The sequence below is a fragment of the Papaver somniferum genome, unplaced genomic scaffold (assembly GCF_003573695.1).
Source record: "Papaver somniferum cultivar HN1 unplaced genomic scaffold, ASM357369v1 unplaced-scaffold_10, whole genome shotgun sequence".
NCBI lineage: Eukaryota > Viridiplantae > Streptophyta > Magnoliopsida > Ranunculales > Papaveraceae > Papaver > Papaver somniferum.
In genome coordinates this window covers 14,268,945-14,275,924 of record NW_020618825.1, presented here as the reverse complement: position 1 = coordinate 14,275,924, position 6,980 = coordinate 14,268,945, and positions in this window count along the sequence as shown.

Below are 6,980 nucleotides of genomic sequence, written 5' to 3'. Positions count from 1 at the left end.
TAGTGTAGAAAATCTGATATCAAATATTTAAAAGAACACAGAACTAAACTCAAACAAATATTTCTCTTAATTGATGTAATTCGACTCATGGCTCAACAACCTATTTATATGATTAACAAACTTGACTCTCAAGTAAAAAGACTTTCCTAACATAATCAAACTCTAACAAAGAAACTTCTAGACAATTCTCACGTAAACAAACTCTTAAAACTTGTAATACTTGTAACCCAAGTAAACTTCTAAATATCGCACCATTGTATCAACAATACTTGTTGATCCATTCACATCGTGTCAACTGTACCAGTTGATCCAACCACATTATGTTAACTCTCATAGTTGATCCACACTACTGGATCAACAACACTTGTTGATCCCTTCTGTATTCTTCATAGTATCTTGGTTTATTCTTCAACATCCTCCCTTAAACCAAGATACTCTTTTCTAATCATTCCCAATTTTCCACTCAAGTAAATGAAAGTGTTAGACTTCAAAGACTTGGTGAAAATATCATCCACTTGCTATTTACTTTCAACAAACTCCACAACTATCTCCTTGTTATTTACAAGCTCTCTGATGTAACGATACTTAATACAATGTGTTTACTTCTCCCATGAAGCACAGGATTCTTGTATCCCTATTCCTAGATCCAAAACCACTAAATTACTCTCCAAGTAATTCTAGAAGAAGAGTTCCATTCTTAGAAGGAACAGTAAACTTTTATTTCTAGAAGGTTACAAATATGAGCGTCTTTCCTAATCTGTGTATTACTAGTTTTATCGTAGGATTAAACCTATAAATAGGCACCTAGAATGCTTGTAGAAGATACGACAGAAAACTAGAGGAATACTGGCAGGAAACAAGCAAGAAGAAGAAGCAATACCTAGGAAAGAAAATTAACCTAAAAGGTAAACATTGTAAGTTCTTCACTATAGCAATAAAATCATAACATTCTATTGCAGAAAAATACTTGTGTTTTTATTCTTTTGGTAGATACTTCTATATCTATATCATATAAGGGTCAAAAAACTGATCAGTGGTATCTAGAGCTAGAAGGTAATTAAGCAATGTTTCCGGCGATGAATGGAAGGGCTTCGATCCAAGGGTAACAAGGTATTATCATTAGATCCTGATATAGATAGAATAAAAAGAACATCAGTTTCGTCATCCTCAAATCCACAAGGCAAGACTATGGAAAAATTAGAGGAAGATATGAAAATCATGAAGAGAGATCTGGCAGAGATGAAATCAATGAAGGATGATGTGGTTGCTTTAACAGAGATGTTAAAAGGATTACAACCTACACAATCCAAATCAAAGGATGGTTCTGATTCAACACATAATAGGGTAACACAACCAAGTTTTACTGATAATACGCCATTCAAAGTAGAGGCAAGAATCGAAATTCCTGCATACAACGGGGATTTAAACCCAGAAAAGTTGGATGGTTGGATCAAATCCTTAGAGGTTTATTTCAGCACCAAGGGGTTCACCGAGGAGCAAAGGGTAAGTTTCGCTAGACTTAGACTTGATGGTCATGCTCTTATTTGGTGGGAGGCATATACGTCAGTTTTAGATACTCCAGTGACAACATGGCAGTAGTTTACGACTGCTATCCAAAATTAGTTTTACCCAATTGGTTATAAAGAAAGACTGTGCGAACAATGGCAATTCTTGCGACAAGTGAAAGAGCAAAACGTGCAAGAATACACTACTGAATTTCGCAAGCAAGCTATAGCATTGAATGTGAACCTGAGAGATCCAGAAACCCTTGAGAAGTATAAATAGGGGTTACCTTTTGCTATACGGACAGAACTTGCGTTATTTTCAGTAACAGACATTGACGATGCTTGCAAGAAAGCTATGTATATCGAGATGAAGAGTCAACCCTATGGAGCAAGGCAATCAAGAAACGAAGGAGAGATTGTGAAAACTTCTCATAAAGAGGGAAAGACGTATCATGTTATGTCAAACAAAACTGACCAATACTGTGCGAACTGTAAAACTGATCGACACTCGAAGGAAGGATATTGGAAAGTGCATCCGAATTTGAAGCCAGCGTGGTGGAAAGATCGAAAGCAAGCTGTTAGACACATTTTTGTGTCTACTTTGTCCTCAATGTCTGTATTGTTGGAACTCTATTTTTGTACTAATATTTTGTTTTTATGTATTTTTAGGAAATAAACATTTTTGAAAATTTCGGCTCGAAAAGTTGATTTTGGCACCCGGAGGACAAGTGTTATTCGGACTCTCGCTTTTGGATAAGGGGTAACCTAATTACTAAGGGGAACCTCTAGGTCACCCCCAAGGAAGCTTCTATTCGCAGCCCTACTCTGGATAAGGGGCTACCAGTTTCTTCCCCATTTGAAACGATTTTGGCGGGAAATTTCTAAACAGTTCTGGCAGAATTTCGATCGTCAAAATGAAGGGGTTATGGGTCGATTCAATGGCTGAAATTTGGTATAGAGATGTGATATAGGTTAAGGAACATAGTATGGGTGACATGATCGATCAAATTTGGACGGAATTTTCGGTATGATTCACACACCCAAAACAGAGCACGTGTACTGTAACACGAGCAAAATTAAAGTTCTTGTGTGCATTGAGGAGTTCTGCTAGCGTTGGAAGAGTGTTGAGGCGTGAATAAGTCGAATTGGAGCGTGCTGGACCAGAGAAAACGCGTGAAAAGCTAAAACAGGAAAGAAAATATCCGAAAATATTTTTCTTTCACTGCCGAGGATTTGTGGAGTTATGGAGGATATTCGATGCATGTTTCGGGTTTAAATAGAGCCCTTGGAGGTCAGAGAAAGGGTGTCGAGAGTTTGGGGTCGAGAGGAGGTCCAGAGAAGCAGAAATCAAGAGTTGATGAAACTCTGTTTCTGCTGCTGATGATGATGAAGAACACCAAGAACGCGAAGAACGGACCTGGAACATCAGTCGTTTTCCTACAGTGATAACGAATCACACCTGTGGGTCGTACATCAGGCAGTCTTATTTGCCACATGGTTTGCGACACAGCTGCAGCAGTCTTATTTTGTCACTGAGGGTCGTAGGTCTCTGGTTTTATTGTATTTCTCATATTCTCATCATTTGTTAACCATTCTTGAGCCATAATAAATTATTCTTAGAGCATTTTTACTATGATGAGTTAAACCCCAACACTGGGACGACGGAGGAGGCCGAGCTTCATACATGGGTAATTTAATTAATTCTTTCTAAGACTTTTGTATTAAAAATTAATTGAAATATGATTTGATTAAATTGGGTGTTATTTGATTAGATGGGTCATGCTTAGCTTAGGTGATTTGATGTTCCATGCTTAACATTTACAATCAATTCTTTGAGAATCTACTTTGGCAAAATAAGAGTCCATATAACTTATGTTTTGAGCGATTATTGTCGAGAATAATTCATTGAGCCCTATTTTATGAAGATTGGCCGAATCATTAGTCCCAGTTCCTCTCACCATTGTTAATATTTTTGTATATATATTTTTATTAAATCTAAAAATTTCATTTCCTTCACAAGTCTTAAAACAACCCTTTTATCACTATCTACAACAACTTTGAAAACACAACAAATTTTTGGCGCCGCCGACGCGGATTTGTGCTTAGGTACAATTTTTAAGTTTTTATTATTTTTTATTATTCCATTTGTTCTTTTTACGTCTCTTTGGTTATGTATTTGTATTACAGGTTTGAAGTTGGATACTAAAGACCTTGGAATCAAATCTTAAAGCTAAAAGAGAAGGAAAAAAGACAAAGCAAAAAAAATAAAGAAAAAAGAGAGAGATTTATTTTATTTTATTTTTATTTTTTAAGAGACCTTTCATTTTTTGTAATTATTATTATTTTTTTATTTTTTTTTTGTATTTCTTTTCTTTTGCACTTTATTTGGACTTTGGACTTGGACAATCATTATTTTTATTTACTTTTTTTAACCCTACGGAAGGGTATTATTATTAAAAAAAACAAATTATATAAACTGTGTGCAGGGAAGGACGACGATTACTATATCGTCTAGGCCCCTCGGGTTCGTACATGACATAGGAGTCGTGGCCCGAGTCGTCTTCAACGGTTCATCCCCTGTCTGGTACGGGAGGTAAGTCCATCGAAACACTCGCGAATCTCCTGTAAGCGAGTTACTGTATTCCTTAAGGTGATTCATTGATTGAGGACGAATTTGGACTGTTTTTAAATTCCTAGTAAAGGGCAAGGCCTGGCCAATACAAGATAAGGGTTCGGATTTCATCACCGTTCCCTTCTTGCCCGCCTTAGGAAAACGAAACCAAACGCGAACCTAAGCTTTAAAATTTGGAATAGAACGAGACCTATAGGGTAACGAGCTTAGTAGGAAAGTCGTTCGAAAAATATTGGTTACTCTTTTAGCATACTTTGAAGTTCATGATGGTTTCTGTGAGTTGAATGCGTGATTGCGCCGCCTTGTGATAGCGGTGAGGCCTTGGGTATCAAAGCTCCACTGAGCTTCCCTCGCCTCAATTCAACTTACTTTGACTCGGATTGATTCCATAGGGGTGTGCTCAAATTGTAACGAATTCCTTTTCGAAGGAATAGAAGCTGGTCTAGAAAACAATCTAAGTGGAGCCATCATGCTTTTTGTTTGCTAGATTCTATAGGTTTGATTTGGTCGAGTCAGCCTTGTTTGTGATTGTGTAGAATTCCCTTGCAATTAAGAATGTCGAACTGGTATGATAGAAGCCAATACAATGAGTATCAACCTGAATTTGAATATGGACATCATCCTTTTTATGACCATGTTGGGAATAGTGGTTGGGAACGCCATCCTTTGGAAGGATATGGTTCATACCCTGGTGAGCCCAATTACTATCCACACATGCATCAGTCTTACGAGCAAGAAGATTATAGTACTAGTTCTTCGTCTCTAGAGGATACAATCAAACTATTGAAAAGTAGTCCTTTTTATGATCCCTTTGTTCCTATTCCTCCTTTAGAAGAGTCCCTCAGGGAGTTAGCTGAGTCGACGCGTAAGTTAGCTGAGATGAATAGTGTAATTATAGACGAAAGAACTACAATAATGAGTGAACTTTATATAGAGGAATCCCTGAAGCTGATGGCTTAGACAAACGAAAGACTTGCTCGAAATAATCATACTTTCCAATATAGTGTTTCCAATAATACCCTTAAAAATGAGGATAGTTATTTTCATAATCAAGATGACGAGGTTAGAATTGGTAACACTACTTGTTTTGATGAGGTTCGATCTTTTTCATGTTATTATGATGAGGATAGTGTTGATGGAGAATCATACTTATGTAGGAATAGTGATCAGGAAATGGTTACTCCAATTGAGTTTTACAATGATAATATTATTTCTAGTTCAAATCCAAATAATTTTAATAATTATTCACCTATTCAAAAGGACGAGGATTTGACTAGACATACCCTCGTTTTAGACGATATAGTATTTCCTGTTTACAAAGCCGATAATGATTAAGAGGAACGAGTTTATTTTGAGAATAATGTTTTAGAGTCTAGCGATTTAGAAACAATAGTCTTAGATGAAGAAGATGAACTCGTAGAGATTTTAAATATGAGTGAGGATGCATCACCTGAGTATGACCTAACAGAAGCAATTGACCATTTTCAGGATTCCGATGACCTAGAAATTAGGGAAGTTGTGACTAGTCTTTCTAGAGACACAGAAAACTCTAAGTTTGGGGGTTATTATCATTCTCTGTGTGCTTTAACTCTTAGAAAGTACCCTCCTGTAGGACTTGATATTTGTGCCTCAACTATCTTACAAGATTATCTTCATACACGTTTTCCCGAACCTAATGATGTCCAGAAAGAAGCTCAGTTGTTAGAAACCCATCCTCTGGTTGATGTGGTTAACCCAGGATATGATACCAAGATTGACTTTGTTTTCCCACCAAAAACTTTTCAACCAATTGTGGGAACTTTTGATTTTAAGATGTGTCGGTTATTAAGTTTTGAGACTAAACTTAATCACTTTAGGATATTAGGGTCGACACATTTTCTTAAGGAATACCACCTCTTTCATTGTGGTCAGTTATGTAAGTCAAATCTTATTGACTTAGAGGATCCTCAGTTATTTAGGTTATTATTGTGCGCTTCTAAGATCATATTTGAGTTTTTCCAGACTCTAGGACTTAATGATTTGGATCCCACCTATGAAGAAACGCATGCAATGAAAATTTTCTATTTAGATCCTTTCATAGAACCTGAACCACAATTAGATATAAATTTATTAATCAGGAAACTAAGTAAGGGCATGCTAGTCTTGTTCACTTTCTTGGTTCATTGCAGTTTCCTTTGGTCAGCTCTATTTAGTTTTGAAGACCCACAGTTATTTCGACTTTTACTTTATGGTTCGAGTTGACTAATCCTTTCCTAAGTCTGGCTGAAGACTTTAAACTTAGCACTTCTTGGGAGGTATCCCATGCTCATGCAACACGATAATATCTTTCCTTAACTCTTTCGCTTCAAATGGTAACAGTTTCTCCTTGTTCATGCTTTTAGTTTCATCTTTAGAACATTGAGGACAATGTTAGATTTAAGTTTGGGGGTATGGGAGAAACTTTTTAGTTGCAATTATTAAACTCCAGAGCCTAGAAATTTATGCCTATTAAGGTTTGCACTAACCAATCTAAGTGGATGGGAACATCTTGGTTGTAGGAGTTGAGGAACCAATCTGATTAGATGGAAACATCTATAGAGTCTATTCATAAAAGCACAAAGCTCAGGTGTTAGAAATAACATGATAGTTGCACCATATCTCGTTGAATCCTTTTCATTTCTTTTTTTTCATTTTATTTTTTCATTTTAAACTATGTTTCTCTAAGTGATTAGGTGGGGCACACGATTCAAGTTGTTACCACTGCTAGGATGAATTAGAGTGACTGAGTTACTAAAAAAAAAAAAAAGACTGGACCAGTTAGACCAATCGGAATAAGTATTAACACTTGGATAGAAATATGCGTG